At 45.7% G+C, this 15,462-nt stretch overlaps 1 protein-coding gene and 5 non-coding genes across 6 annotated transcripts in view; all 6 read left to right on the forward strand.

Moving 5' to 3' along the window:
• The window catches only part of LOC147025997 (uncharacterized), a 175,543-nt gene that overhangs the window by 70,583 nt on the left and 89,498 nt on the right, over positions 1 to 15,462 (forward strand). The window lies entirely within an intron of this gene.
• Positions 1,406 to 1,487, forward strand: TRNAL-CAG (transfer RNA leucine (anticodon CAG)). Its single transcript has one exon. It is a non-coding gene; the product is annotated as a tRNA-Leu (tRNA).
• TRNAL-AAG (transfer RNA leucine (anticodon AAG)) lies at positions 3,227 to 3,308 on the forward strand. The gene has a single exon. It is a non-coding gene; the product is annotated as a tRNA-Leu (tRNA).
• Positions 7,187 to 7,268, forward strand: TRNAL-CAG (transfer RNA leucine (anticodon CAG)). The gene has a single exon. It is a non-coding gene; the product is annotated as a tRNA-Leu (tRNA).
• TRNAL-CAG (transfer RNA leucine (anticodon CAG)) lies at positions 10,554 to 10,635 on the forward strand. The gene has a single exon. It is a non-coding gene; the product is annotated as a tRNA-Leu (tRNA).
• Positions 12,386 to 12,467, forward strand: TRNAL-AAG (transfer RNA leucine (anticodon AAG)). The gene has a single exon. It is a non-coding gene; the product is annotated as a tRNA-Leu (tRNA).

The following is a 15,462-nucleotide window of genomic DNA, read 5'->3' on the forward strand; positions in this document are numbered from 1 at the left end:
TCGTTGTAAAAGTCTGGCAGCTCTTGCTGAAAAAGTGGGCTCTTCCAGACGACAGCTGGAATGTTGGTGAGGCCAGGAGTCTTGAATTGTTTGAACTTTCTCAGGAATTTCTGGAGGTCCTCCACAAAGAACGGACCGGTGTTGATGGAAACTATGTCAACAACTCTGTGATTGAGGAGTGGATCGTCAGGATTGGTGTTCTGCTCAGGATAACCTTGCAGATTGCTAAAATGTTTAAACCAGCAGTACAGATGTTCCGCTGTGGTGTTACCTTTGATACTGATAGCTGGGGAAGCCTTCTTGTTGGTGATCTCTCTCAGGACCTGCCAAGCTGCTGCATGCTTATTTTCTTGGTGAAAACGGTCAAGCTCGTCGATGGTGGACTTCACATACCAGCATGCTGGCACTCATTTTGCCGACCTCGGAAGGATGACGGGCTAAGTTATGCCCACCTGGTATGAATTCAACAGCTCAGCAGGAATCAAACTCAGGAACTGAGGATCCAAAGTCCACTACTCTCACCATGAAGACAACACCAGGCAAACTCACGCGAGAAATTAAAATATTGTCAAGCAAGGCAGCAGCACATACCCTTTTGAAAGTCTGGTGTGACTCGGAAAGGATTTGATCCACCGACCTCCCAGACTCCATTTTCATTCGCTCACCTGGAACACAGTTCAGGTGAGCTTGTGGGATGGTGTGTCATCCTTCCGTCCATGAACACTTTCAAAGATTTCTCTGAAACTGCTGACGAGATTGTGACTGAACTTGGCTAAAATAATTTTTGGTGTGGTGGAACTCAGCTTTGTTTATGGCATCCCACCCCCATCCACCAACAAAGAGGTCATCATCAGGTGTGAAGGTCCCCAAAAGTTCTTGAATTTTGACCTTGCTTGGCCACGATTTTGGATCACAGGAAAAACTTGATTCATATTATCTCAAACTGATGACCGATCGATGCAAAACTTTAAATTTGGGATCAACCACGAAAGGGTGTGTCCCAAACCCAACCCATTCTGTACCCACCTGACACAGTTGCACCGAGCAGCATCTGGACTCTGTGTCCATGTGTCAAGACAAGGTTGAGAGTTTGCTCTCAAACCTCGTCCCAGACGGCTTCAGCCCACGTGTCCGAAAAACCTGCTCTGCTGCTCTTCCTCACCCTCTGTTCCATTCACCCTCTCGTTTGCACAAGGTCATCTGCCATCTGCACGGAAGTCAGCGAACATGACCACTCTGCAGAGAAAGGTGCAAAAACAGATCCCTGAAACTGCAGACCAATCAGCTTGCTTCCAATCATGAGCAAGGTCATGGAATCCATCATTGCTTCCAACATCAAAGACTTCCTCTTCTCCAATGGATTGATTTGCAATCACCAAGTTGGATTCAAGCAGCAAAGTGACCAGTCAGGATGGCTGAGCGGTCTAAGGCGCTGCGTTCAGGTCGCAGTCTCTCTGGAGGCGTGGGTTCGAATCCCACTCCTGACATGGATTTTTATTTTTCGGTGACAAGTTTTGATGTGGTTTCAACAAAGTGCAACAACATCTTGCATTCTATGTAAAAGTCGGAGGTGATTTATCTTTACTTTCAGAGAGACACTGGAAAAGTTTCTTCTTCCTTGAAAATTTTTGTAATTAATTGCATCCCATCCTTTCATTTGTGAGCCAATTTGTTTTCCATGATCCAACCCTCGTTGTGGCCCTGGTACACACACGCACACACACACACACACACACACACACACACACACACACACACACACACACACACACACACACACACACACACACACACACACGTGGATGCACAGACGAGCAGAAGCGACACAAGACATGAGTGTTGGACGAGACTGTCCCTGAGTTTGGGAGAAGTGTCGTCACTTCTCAGGGCACTCTGGGTTCCAGCGACGACACAACAATTGCACCAGCTTTCTCACCACACTCAGTGGAGCATTTCCCAAGGAGGAATGTCTTCTTTACCATGGATGCCAACCGATGGTTGTTTATCCAGGCTCTGTCCTTTTTGAATGCTGAACTTCAAACAGAAAACCAGCACATCCCATTTCAAAAGCCTTTGTAATGACTCGGAGGTGTTTGAACCAACGACCTCCCAAAAGTGGCTCACAATGAAAGGATTGCATTTGAATGATTTCCCAAAATTTTGGGAGATGAATCCTTTCAAAATCGTGTTCGATATTTCACACCTTGTTGAAACCACATCAAAACAGTCTTCTCACCTGAAAAAAACACAACAAGAAATTCACATCAGAATTGGGATTTGAACCCACATCTCCAGAAAGGACACAACCTGAACAAAGCAACTTGGACTCCTCAGCCAAACTGACTGGTTTTATTGAGTTTTTCAGGATTCACATAAGAAAGGAAAACATCATCAAGTGACGTTGCAGCACACACCCTTTTGAAAGTCTGGTGTGACTCAGACAGGATTTGAACCACCGACCACCCAGATTCCATATTTTTTTTGCCCACCTGAAACAGTTCAAGTGAGTTTGTGGTATGGTGTGTCATCCTTCCATCCAGAAACACTCACAACAACTTCGCTGACACTTCTGATGAGATTGTGACTCAACTTGGCTTAAATGATCTTTTGTGTGGTGGAACTCAGCTTTGTTCATGGCATCCCACCCACATCCACCAATAAAGAGGTCATCATCAGGTTTGAAGGTCCCTAAAGTTCTTGAATTTTGACCTTGCTTTGGCACCATTTTGGATTTCAGGAAAAATATGAATCATATTACCTCAAACTGCTTATCCGATCAATACAAAACTTTGAATTTGGGATCAATGACCAAAGGGTGTGTCCCAAACCCATCGCTTTCTGTTCCCACCTGGCACCATTGCACGGAGCTGCTCCTGGACTCTGTGCCCTTGTGTCAAGACAAGGTGGAGAATTTGCTCTCAAACCTCGCCCCAGACGGCATCAGCCCATGTTTCCGAAAAACCTGCTCTGATGCTTCAATGAACCCTCTCTGTTCTATTCACCCTCTCATTTGCACAAGGTCATCTGCCATCTGGCTGGAAGTCAGCAAATATGACCACTCTGCATAAAAAGGTGCAAAAACAGATCCCTGAAACGACAGACGAGTCAGGTTTCCCCCAATCATCAGCAGTCATGGAATCCATCATGCTTCCGACATCAAATCCTTCCTCTTCTCCAATGGCTTGATTTCCAATCACCAAGTTTGATTCGAGCAACACAGAGAACAGTCAGGATGGCCGAGCGGTCTAAGGCGCTGCGTTAAGGTTGCAGTCTCTTTGGAGGCGTGGGTTCGAATCCCACTCCTGACATCAAACTCGTTTTTTTCTTTGACAAGTCTTGAGGTGGTTTCAACAAGCTGCAACAACAACTTCCATGCATTGTCAAAGTCGGTGTTCATTTCTGTCTCCACTTCCAGAGACACTGTGAAAGTTTCTTCGTCCTCCAAATTTTTGTGCATCAATTGCATCCCATCCTTTCATTTGTGAGTAAATTTGTTTTCCATGATGCAAGTTTCGTTGTGGACCTGGTACACACACACACACACACACACACACACGCGCACACACACACACACACACACACACACACACACACACACACACACACACACACACACACACACACACACACACGCACACACACACACACACACACACACACACACACACACACACACACACAAACACACGCACACGCACACGCACATACACACACACGGATGTTGTTAGGGTAAGCAGAAGCGACACAAAACAAGACTGATGGACGAGACTGTCCCTGAGTTTGGGAGAAGTGTCATCACTTTTCAGGGCACTCTGGGTCCCAGCGACGACACAACAATGGCACCGGCTTTCTCACAATACTCAGTGTGGCATTTCCCAAGGAGGAATGTCTTCTTTCCATGGATGCCAACCTGTAGTTTTTGATTCAGGCTCGATCCTTTTTAAACGCTGAACTTCAAGCAAGGAAGCAGCACAAACCATTTCAAAAGCCTTTGTGATGACTCGGAGGGGTTTGAACCCCGACCTCACAAAATTGGCTCACAATGAAGGGATGTTGCAGGAATGATTGCAAAATGTTTTGGAAAAAGAAAAATCCTGAACAAAGCAAGGAAGATATTTCACACATTGTTGAAACCACATCAAAACAGTTTTTCTCACACAAACAAACCTCAAGAAATCCATATCAGAAGTGGGATTTGAACCCACAACTCCAAAAAGAATACAACCATAACACAGCACCTTGGGCTGCTCAGCCATCCTGACTGGTCTCACTGATGTGTTCAGTACTCACACTAGGATGAGGGGATTGGAACCATCCTCTGTGCAGAGCGTTGTTGCTGCTGAAGCAGTCTCCTTGGCTATTGGTCACAATCCTGAATGGGTCGGCACACCGACACAGTATACCAGCATACTACTCCGACTCAGCGGACGCATCCGAGATCGTGTTCACAATGCCGCGCCATGAGTTTTTGTCCATCATCAGTTTCTGCATGTCCGTCATGTCATGCTGGATATCCCTTGCTGCGCAGTCGATGTCGTTCCGTGGCCTTCTTCTGTTTGTTGGACAAGGCAATCTCAAGCAGATCATGTCAGATATTATTTGGTCTTTGGCGTGGAAAGAGTGACCAGCAAAACATGTTCTGCGACGAGCTACAGTGGAAGAAATGGGTGATATGTCTCCATATATCTCTGCTTTTGTTCTGTGTTCCCGCCAGCTGATGTTCTGAACTCTCATAAGAAGCCGAGTGTTTGTGCCATCGAGCTGGTCGTGCACGGCCTTCTTCATCGTTCATGTCACTGATCCACGCAAGAGTGTGTTCTCAACGCAAGCTCTAAAGAATGCAAGTTTGGTCGATCTTGAAATGTTAGACGACCAGATGTGCTGCAGCCTGTGAAATGCACTCCAGGCTTGACCTTTGCGTGATATGAAGTCCTTCTTGGAGTTAGCTACAGAAGATCCCGAAGTACATAAAGTCTTTGACTTAATTTAGTTGTGAGCCATTCTTGGAGAAGATTGGTAGATGATTAGCACCCTCACTTATTGTGATGTATTGTTTTCTTGGCATTGAGAAACAGACCGACCTTCGCTGAAGCATCCTCAACAGAAATTAGAAGGTCTCGAGCATCCTTGAAAAGTGTCGCTTGTCAGGCGATGCCATCTGTTGAGTCAATGTCTGCAAGATGCTTATCTCTGTCATTATTTGATCTTTTTGGCTTGCTGTCAATTCCTTTCTCTTTCATGGTCTCTAATGACTGCCTGAGAATGGAATCCACAACTCTTACAAAAACATAAGAAGAAAGGGTGTCCCCTTGGAGGATGCCTGCAGTTGTGAGAAACTCCATTGTTGAGCCATCCATACTTTGAACAGTGCTCGAGGAGTTGTTGTACCTTATGGCAATTGCTTGCACTGTTTCTTCTGGGATGCCAGAGTTCAAAATAATTTGAAGCATGACCTTCTGTTGACATTGTCAAAGGCCTTTGAGAAATCCACAAATACAAAGCTTGCTTTCTTCTTGCAGATCTTTAGTTCTTCTATGATCCTCTTTAAGGCAAGAATCTGTGGTGCTGCAGATCTGCCTTTCCAGAAACCATTCTCGTTGCGTCAGAGAATAGGATCGAGCTGTGGGATAATCCGATGAAGCAGCATAGAATTGTAGATTTTTGAGGCGAGAGGTGACAATGTTATACCTCTGTAATAAGATGGAAGAGAGAGGTTGTCTTTTTCGGCAGAGGAATGATAGCAAATTTGGAGAAGGTCGCTGGTTTTTTGCCTCCATAGCTTTCGTTGTAAAAGTCTGGCAGCTCTTGATGAAAAAGTGGGCTCTTCCAGATGACAGCTGGAATGTTGGTGAGGCCAGGAGTCTTGAATTGTTTGAACTTTCTCAGGAATTTCTGGAGGTCCTCCACAAAGAACGGACCGGTGTTGATGGAAACAATGTCAACAACTCTGTGATTGAGGAGTGGATCGTCAGGATTGGTGTTCTGCTCAGGATAACCTTGCAGATTGCTAAAATGTTTAAACCAGCAGTACAGATGTTCCGCTGTGGTGTTACCTTTGATACTGATAGCTGTGGAAGCCTTCTTGTTGGTGATCTCTCTCAGGACCTGCCAAGCTGCTGCATGCTTATTTGCTTGGTGAAAACGGTCAAGCTCTTCGATGGTGGACTTCACATACCAGCATGCTGGCACTCATTTTGCCGACCTCGGAAGGATGACGGGCTAAGTTATGCCCACCTGGTATGAATTCAACAGCTCAGCAGGAATCAAACTCAGGAACTGAGGATCCAAAGTCCACTACTCTCACCATGAAGACAACACCAGGTAAACTCACGCGAGAAATTAAAATATTGTCAAGCAAGGCAGCAGCACATACCCTTTTGAAAGTCTGGTGTGACTCGGAAAGGATTTGATCCACCGACCTCCCAGACTCCATTTTCATTCGCTCACCTGGAACACAGTTCAGGTGAGCTTGTGGGATGGTGTGTCATCCTTCCATCCATGAACACTTTCAAAGATTTCTCTGAAACTGCTGACGAGATTGTGACTGAACTTGGCTAAAATGATTTTTGGTGTGGTGGAACTCAGCTTTGTTGATGGCATCCCACCCCCATCCACCAACAAAGAGGTCATCATCAGGTGTGAAGGTCCCCAAAAGTTCTTGAATTTTGACATTGCTTGGCCACGATTTTGGATCACGGGAAAAACCTTAATCATATTATCTCAAACTGATGACCAATCAATGCAAAACTTGAAATTTGGGATCAACCACGAAAGGGTGTGTCCCAAACCCAACCCATTCTGTACCCACCTGACACAGTTGCACCAAGCTGCTCCTGGACTCTGTGCCCATGTGTCAAGACAAGGTTGAGAGCTTGCTCTCAAACCTCGTCCCAGACGGCTTCAGCCCACGTGTCCGAAAAACCTGCTCTGCTGCTCTTCCTCACCCTCTGTTCCATTCACCCTCTCGTTTGCACAAGGTCATCTGCCATCTGCACGGAAGTCAGCGAACATGACCACTCTGCAGAGAAAGGTGCAAAAACAGATCCCTGAAACTGCAGACCAATCAGCTTGCTTCCAATCATGAGCAAGGTCATGGAATCCATCATTGCTTCCGACATCAAAAATTCCTCTTCTCCAATGGATTGATTTGCAATCACCAAGTTGGATTCAAGCAGTAAAGTGACCAGTCAGGATGGCTGAGCGGTCTAAGGTGCTTCGTTCAGGTCGCAGTCTCTCTGGAGGCGTGGGTTCGAATCCCACTCCTGACATGGATTTTTATTTTTTGGTGACAAGTTTTGATGTGGTTTCAACAAAGTGCAACAACATCTTGCATTCTTTGTAAAAGTCGGAGGTAATTTATCTTTACTTTCAGAGAGACACTGGAAAAGTTTCTTCTTCCTTCAAAATTTTTGCAATCAATTGCATCCCATCCTTTCATTTGTGAGCCAATTTGTTTTCCATTATCCAACCCTCGTTGTGGCCCTGGTACACACACACACACGCACACGCACACACACACACACACACACACACACACACACACACACACACACACACACACACACACACAAACACACACACACACACACATACATGGATGCACTGACGAGCAGAAGCTACACAAAACAAGACTGATGGACGTGACTGACACTGAGTTTGGGAGAAGTGTCGTCACTTTTCAGGGCACTCTTGGTCCCAGCGACGACACAACAATGGCACCGGCTTTCTCACAATACTCAGTGTGGCATTTCCCAAGGAGGAATGTCTTCTTTCCATGGATGCCAACCTGTAGTTTTTGATTCAGGCTCGATCCTTTTTAAACGCTGAACTTCAAGCAAGGAAGCAGCACAAACCATTTCAACAGCCTTTGTGATGACTCAGAGGGGTTTGAACCCCGACCTCACAAAATTGGCTCACAATGAAGGGATGTTGCAGGAATGATTGCAAAAATGTTTTGGAAAAAGAAAAAACCTTTACAAAGCAAGGAAGATATTTCACACATTGTTGAAACCACATCAAAACAGTTTTTCTTGTACAAACAAACCTCAAGAAATCCATATCAGAAGTGGGATTTGAACCCACAACTCCAAAAATAATACAACCATAACACAGCACCTTGGGCTGCTCAGCCATCCTGACTGGTCTCAATGATGTGTTCAGTACTCACACTAGGAGGAGGGGATTGGAACCATCCTCTGTGCAGAGCGTTGGTGCTGCTGAAGCAGTCTTCTTGGCTATTGGTCACAATCCTGAATGGGTCGGCACACCGACACAGTATACCAGCATACTACTCCGACTCAGCGGACGCATCCGAGATCGTGTTCACAATGTCGCGCCATCAGTTTTTGTCCATCATCAGTTTCTGCATGTCCGTCATGTCATGCTGGATATCCCTTGCTGCGCAGTCGATGTCTTTCCGTGGCCTTCTTCTGTTTGTTGGACAAGGCAATCTCAAGCAGATCATGTCAGATATTATTTGGTCTTTAGCGCGGAAAGAGTGACCAGCAAAACGTGTTCTGCGACGAGCTACAGTGGAAGAAATGGGTGATATGTCTCCGTCTGTCTCTGCTTTTGTTCTTTGTTCCCGCCAGTTGATGTTCTGAACTCTCATAAGAAGCCGAGTATTTCTGCCATTGAGCTGGTCCTGCACGGCCTTCTTCATCGTTCATGTCTCTGATCCACGCAAGAGTGTGTTCTCAACGCAAGCTCTAAAGAATGCAAGTTTGGTAGATCTTGAAATGTTAAACGACGAGATGAAATGTTAGACGACCAGATGTTCTTCTGGGATGCCAGAGTTCAAAATAATTTGAAGCATGACCTTCTGTTGACGTTGTCAAAGGCCTTTGAGAAATCCACAAATACGAAGCTCGCTTTCTTCTTGCAGATCTTTAGTTCTTCTATGATCCTCTTTAAAGCAAGAATCTTTGGTGCTGTCGATCTGCCTTTCCAGAAACCATTCTCGTTGCGTCAGAGAATGGGATTGAGCTGAGGGATAATCCGATGAAGCAGCATAGAATTGTAGATTTTTGAGGCGCGAGGTGACAATGTTATACCTCTGTAATAAGATGGAAGAGAGAGGTTGCCTTTTTTAGGCAGAGGAATGATGGAAAATTTGGAGAAGGTCGCTGGTTTTTTGCCTCCATAGCTTTCGTTGTAAAAGTCTGGCAGCTCTTGATGAAAAAGTGGGCTCTTCCAGACGACAGCTGGAATGTTGGTGAGGCCAGAAGTCTTGAATTGTTTGAGCTTTCTCAGGAATTTCTGGAGGTCCTCCACAAAGAACGGACCGGTGTTGATGGAAACAATGTCAACAACTCTGTGATTGATGAGTGGATCGTCAGGACTGGTGTTCTGCTCAGGATAACCTTGCAGATTGCTAAAATGTTTAAACCAGCAGTACAGATGTTCCGCTGTGGTGTTACCTTTGATACTGATAGCTGGGGAAGCCTTCTTGTTGGTGATCTCTCTCAGGACCTGCCAAACTGCTGCATGCTTTTTTTCTTGGTGAAAACGGTCAAGCTCGTCGATGGTGGACTTCACATACCAGCATGCTGGCACTCATTTTGCCGACCTCGGAAGGATGACGGGCTAAGTTAAGCCCACCTGGTATGAATTCAACAGTTCAGCAGGAATCAAACTCAGGAACTGAGAATCCAAAGTCCACTACCCTCACCATGAAGACAACACCAGGCAAACTCACGCGAGAAATGAAAATATTGTCAAGCAAGGCAGCAGCACATACCCTTTTGAAAGTCTGGTGTGACTCAGACAGGATTTGATCCACCGACCTCCCAGACTCCATTTTCATTCGCTCACCTGGAATACAGTTCAGGTGAGCTTGTGGGATGGTGTGTCATCCTTCCGTCCGTGAACACTTTCAAAGACTTCTCTGAAACTGCAGACGAGATTGTGACTGAACTTGGCTAAAATGATTTTTGGTGTGGTGGAACTCAGCTTTGTTTATGGCATCCCACCCCCATCCACCAACAAAGAGGTCATCATCAGGTGTGAAGGTCCCCAAAAGTTCTTGAATTTTGACCTCGCTTGGCCACGATTTTGGATCACAGGAAAAACTTGATTCATATTATCTCAAACTGATGACCGATCGATGCAAAACTTTAAATTTGGGATCAACCACGAAAGGGTGTGTCCCAAACCCAACCCATTCTGTACCCACCTGACACAGTTGCAGCGAGCAGCTCCTGGACTCTGTGTCCATGTGTCAAGACAAGGTTGAGAGTTTGCTCTCAAACCTCGTCCCAGTCGGCTTCAGCCCACGTGTCCGAAAAACCTGCTCTGCTGCTCTTCCTCACCCTCTGTTCCATTCACCCTCTCGTTTGCACAAGGTCATCTGCCATTTGCACGGAAGTCAGTGAACATGACCACTCTGCAGAGAAAGGTGCAAAAACAGATCCCTGAAACTGCAGACCAATCAGCTTGCTTCCAATCATGAGCAAGGTCATGGAATCCATCATTGCTTCCGACATCAAAGACTTCCTCTTCTCCAATGGATTGATTTGCAATCACCAAGTTGGATTCAAGCAGCAAAGTGACCAGTCAGGATGGCCGAGCGGTCTCAGGTGCTGCGTTCAGGTCGCAGTCTCTCTGGAGGCGTGGGTTCGAATCCCACTCCTGACATGGATTTTTATTTTTCGGTGACAAGTTTTGATGTGGTTTCAACAAAGTGCAACAGAATCTTGCATTCTTTGTAAAAGTGGGAGGTGATTTATCTTTACTTTCAGAGAGACACTGGAAAAGTTTCTTCTTCCTTCAAAATTTTTGTAATTAATTGCATCCCATCCTTTCATTTGTGAGCCAATTTGTTTTCCATTTTCCAACCCTCGTTGTGGCCCTGGTACACACACACACACACGCACGCACGCACGCACGCACGCACGCACGCACGCACGCACGCACGCACGCACGCACACACACACACACACACATACACACACAAACGTGGATGCACAGACGAGCAGAAGCGACACAAGACAAGACTGTTGGACGAGACTGTCCCTGAGTTTGGGAGAAGTGTCGTCACTTCTCAGGGCACTCTGGGTTCCAGCGACGACACAACAATTGCACCAGCTTTCTCACCACACTCAGTGGAGCATTTCCCAAGGAGGAATGTCTTCTTTACCATGGATGCCAACCGATGGTTGTTTATCCAGGCTCTGTCCTTTTTGAATGCTGAACTTCAAGCAGGAAACCAGCACATCCCATTTCAGAATCCTTTGTAATGACTCGGAGGTGTTTGAACCAACGACCTCCCAAAATTGGCTCACAATGAAAGGATTGCATTTGAATGATTTCTGAGAATTTTGGAAGATGAATCCTTCAAAAATCGTGTTCGATATTTCACACCTTGTTGAAACCACATCAAAACAGTCTTCTCACCTGAAAAAAACACAACAAGAAATTCACATCAGAATTGGGATTTGAACCCACATCTCCAGAAAAGACACAAACTGAACAAAACAACTTGGACTGCTCAGCCAAACTGACTGGTTTTATTGAGTTTTTTCAGGATTCACACAAGAAAGGAAAACATCATCAAGTGACGTTGCAGCACACACCCTTTTGAAAGTCTGGTGTGACTCAGACAGGATTTGAACCACCGACCGCCCAGATTCCATATTTTTTTTGCCCACCTGAAACAGTTCAGGTGAGTTTGTGGTATGGTGTGTCGTCCTTCCATCCGGAAACACTCACAACAACTTCGCTGACACTTCTGATGAGATTGTGACTCAACTTGGCTTAAATGATCTTTTGTGTGGTGGAACTCAGCTTTGTTCATGGCATCCCACCCACATCCACCAATATAGAGGTCATCATCAGGTTTGAAGGTCCCCAAACTTCTTGAATTTTGACCTTGCTTTGGCACCATTTTGGATTTCAGGAAAAACATGAATCATATTCCCTCAAACTGCTTATCCGATGAATGCAAAACTTTGAATTTGGTATCAATGACCAAAGGGTTTGTCCCAAACCTATCGCTTTCTGTTCCCACCTGGCACCATTGAACGGAGCTGCTCCTGGACTCTGTGCCCTTGTGTCAAGACAAGGTGGAGAATTTGCTCTTAAACCTCGCCCCAGACGGCATCAGCCCATGTTTCCGAAAAACCTGCTCTGCTGCTTCAATGAACCCTCTCTGTTCTATTCACCCTCTCATTTGCACAAGGTCATCTGCCATCTGCCTGGAAGTCAGCAAATATGACCCCTCTGCATAAAAAGGTGCAAAAACAGATCCCTGATACGACAGACCAGTCAGGTTTCTCCCAATCATCAGCAGTCATGGAATCCATCATGCTTCCAACATCAAATCTTTCCTCTTCTCCAATGGCTTGATTTCCAATCACCAAGTTTGATTCGAGCAACACAGAGAGCTGTCAGGATGGCCGAGTGGTCTAAAGCGCTGCGTTAAGGTCCCAGTCTCTCTGGAGGCGTGGGTTTGAATCCCACTCCTGACATCCAACTTGTTTTTTTCTTTGACAAGTCTTGAGGTGGTTTCAACAAGCTGCAACAACAACTTCCATGCGTTGTCAAAGTCGGTGTTGATTTCTGTCTCCACTCCCAGAGACACTGTGAAAGTTTCTTCTTCCTCAAAATTTTTGTGCCTCAATTGCATCCCATCCTTTCATTTGTGAGTAAATTTGTTTTCGATGATGCAAGTTTCGTTGTGGACCTGGGACACGCACACGCACACGCACACACACACACACACACACACACACACACACACACACACACACACACACACACACACACACACACACACACACACACATACACACACACAGAAACACACACACACACACACACGGATGCACTGACGAGCAGAAGCGACACAAAACAAGACTGATGGACGTGACTGACACTGAGTTTGGGAGAAGTGTCGTCACTTTTCAGGGCACTCTGGGTCCCAGTGACGACACAACAATGGCACCGGCTTTCTCACAATACTCAGTGTGGCATTTCCCAAGGAGGAATGTCTTCTTTCTATGGATGCCAACCTGTAGTTTTTGATTCAGGCTCGATCCTTTTTAAACGCTGAACTTCAAGCAACGAAGCAGCACAAACCATTTGAAAAGCCTTTGTGATGACTCGGAGGGGTTTGAACCCCGACCTCACAAAATTGGCTCACAATGAAGGGATGTTGCAGGAATGATTGCAAAAATGTTTTGGAAAAAGAAAAATCCTTTACGAAGCAAGGAAGATATTTCACACATTGTTGAAACCACATCAAAACAGTTTTTCTCACACAAACAAACCTCAAGAAACCCATATCAGAAGTGGGATTTGAACCCACAACTCCAAAAATAATACAACCATAACACAACACCTTGGGCGACTCAGCCATCCTGACTGGTCTCACTGATGTGTTCAGTACTCACACCAGGAGGAGGGGATTGGAACCATCCTCTGTGCAGAGCGTTGTTGCTGCTGAAGCAGTCTCCTTGGCGATTGGTCACAATCCTGAATGGGTCGGCACACCGACACAGTATACCAGCATACTACTCCGACTCAGCGGACGCATCCGAGATCGTGTTCACAATGCTGTACCATGAGTTTTTGTCCATCATCAGTTTCTGCATGTCCGTCATGTCATGCTGGATATCCCTTGCTGCGCAGTCGATGTCGTTCCGTGGCCTTCTTCTGTTTGTTGGACAAGGCAATCTCAAGCAGATCATGTCAGATATTTATTTGGTCTTTGGCGCGGAAAGAGTGACCAGCAAAACGTGTTCTGCGACGAGCTGCAGTGGAAGAAATGGGTGATATGTCTCCGTATGTCTCTGCTTTTGTTCTGTGTTCCCGCCAGCTGATGTTCTGAACTCTCATAAGAAGCCGAGTATTTGTGCCATCGAGCTGGTCCTGCACGGACTTCTTCATCGTTCATGTCTCTGATCCACGCAAGAGTGTGTTCTCAACGCAAGCTCTAAAGAATGCAAGTTTGGTAGATCTTGAAATGTTAGACGACCAGATGTGCTGCAGCCTGTGAAATGCACTCCAGGCTTGACCTTTGCGTGATATGAAGTCCTTCTTGGAGTTAGCTACATAAGACCCGAAGTACATAAAGTCTTTGACTTAATTTAGTTGTGAGCCATTCTTGGAGAAGATTGGTAGATGATTAGCACCCTCACTTATTGTGATGTATTCTGTTTTCTTGGCATTGAGAAACAGACCGACCTTCGCTGAAGCATCCTCAACAGAAATTACAAGGTCTCGAGCATCCTTGAAAAGTGTCGCTGTTCAGGCGATGCCATCTGTTGAGTCAATGTCTGCAAGATGCTTATCTCTGTCATTATTTCATCTTTTTGGCTTGCTCTCAATTCCTTTCTCTTTCATGGTCTCTCATGACTGCCTGAGAATGGAATCCACAACTCTTACAAAAACATAAGAAGCAAGGGTGTCCCCTTGGAGGATGCCTGCAGTTGTGAGAAACTCCATGGTTGAGCCATCCATGCTTCGAACAGCGCTCGAGGAGTTGTTGTACCTTATGGCAATTGCTTGCACTGTTTCTTCTGGGATACCAGAGTTCAAAATAATTTGAAGCATGACCTTCTGTTGACATTGTGAAAGGCCTTTGAGAAATCCACAAATACGAAGCTTGCTTTCTTCTTGCAGATCTTTGGTTTTTCTATGATCCTCTTTAAAGCAAGAATCTGTGGTGCTGTCGATCTGCCTTTCCAGAAACCATTCTCGTTGCGTCAGAGAATAGTATTGAGCTGAGGGATAATCCGATGAAGCAGCATAGAATTGTAGATTTTTGAGGCGAGAGGTGACAATGTTATACCTCTGTAATAAGATGGAAGAGAGAGGTTGCCTTTTTTAGGCAGAGGAATGATGGCAAATTTGGAGAAGGTCGCTGGTTTTTGCCTCCAGAGCTTTCGTTGTAAAAGTCTGGCAGCTCTTGATGAAAAAGTGGGCTCTTCCAGACGACAGCTGGAATGTTGGTGAGGCCAGGAGTCTTGAATTGTTTGAGCTTTCTCAGGAATTTCTGGAGGTCCTCCACAAAGAATGGACCGGTGTTGATGGAAACAATGTCAACAACTCTGTGATTGAGGAGTGGATCGTCAGGACTGGTGTTCTGCTCAGGATTACCTTGCAGATTGCTAAAATGTTTAAACCAGCCGTACAGATGTTCCTCTGTGGTGTTACCGTTGATACTGATAGCTGGGGAAGCCTTCTTGTTGGTGATCTCTCTCAGGACCTGCCAAGCTGCTGCATGCTTTTTTTCTTGGTGAAAACGGTCAAGCTCGTCGATGTTGGACTTCACATACCAGCATGCTGGCACTCATTTTGCCGACCTCAGAAGGATGACGGGCCAAGTTAAGCCCACCTGGTATGAATTCAACAGCTCATCAGGAATCAAACTCAGGAACTGAGGATCCAAAGCCCTCTACCCTCACCATGAAGACAACACCAGGCAAACTCACGCAAGAAATGAAAATATTGTCAAGCAAG

This window comes from Eptatretus burgeri, chromosome 5 (genome assembly GCF_056783735.1).
Source record: "Eptatretus burgeri isolate ZD-2024b chromosome 5, Ebu_testis_v1, whole genome shotgun sequence".
NCBI classification, from domain to species: domain Eukaryota; kingdom Metazoa; phylum Chordata; class Myxini; order Myxiniformes; family Myxinidae; genus Eptatretus; species Eptatretus burgeri.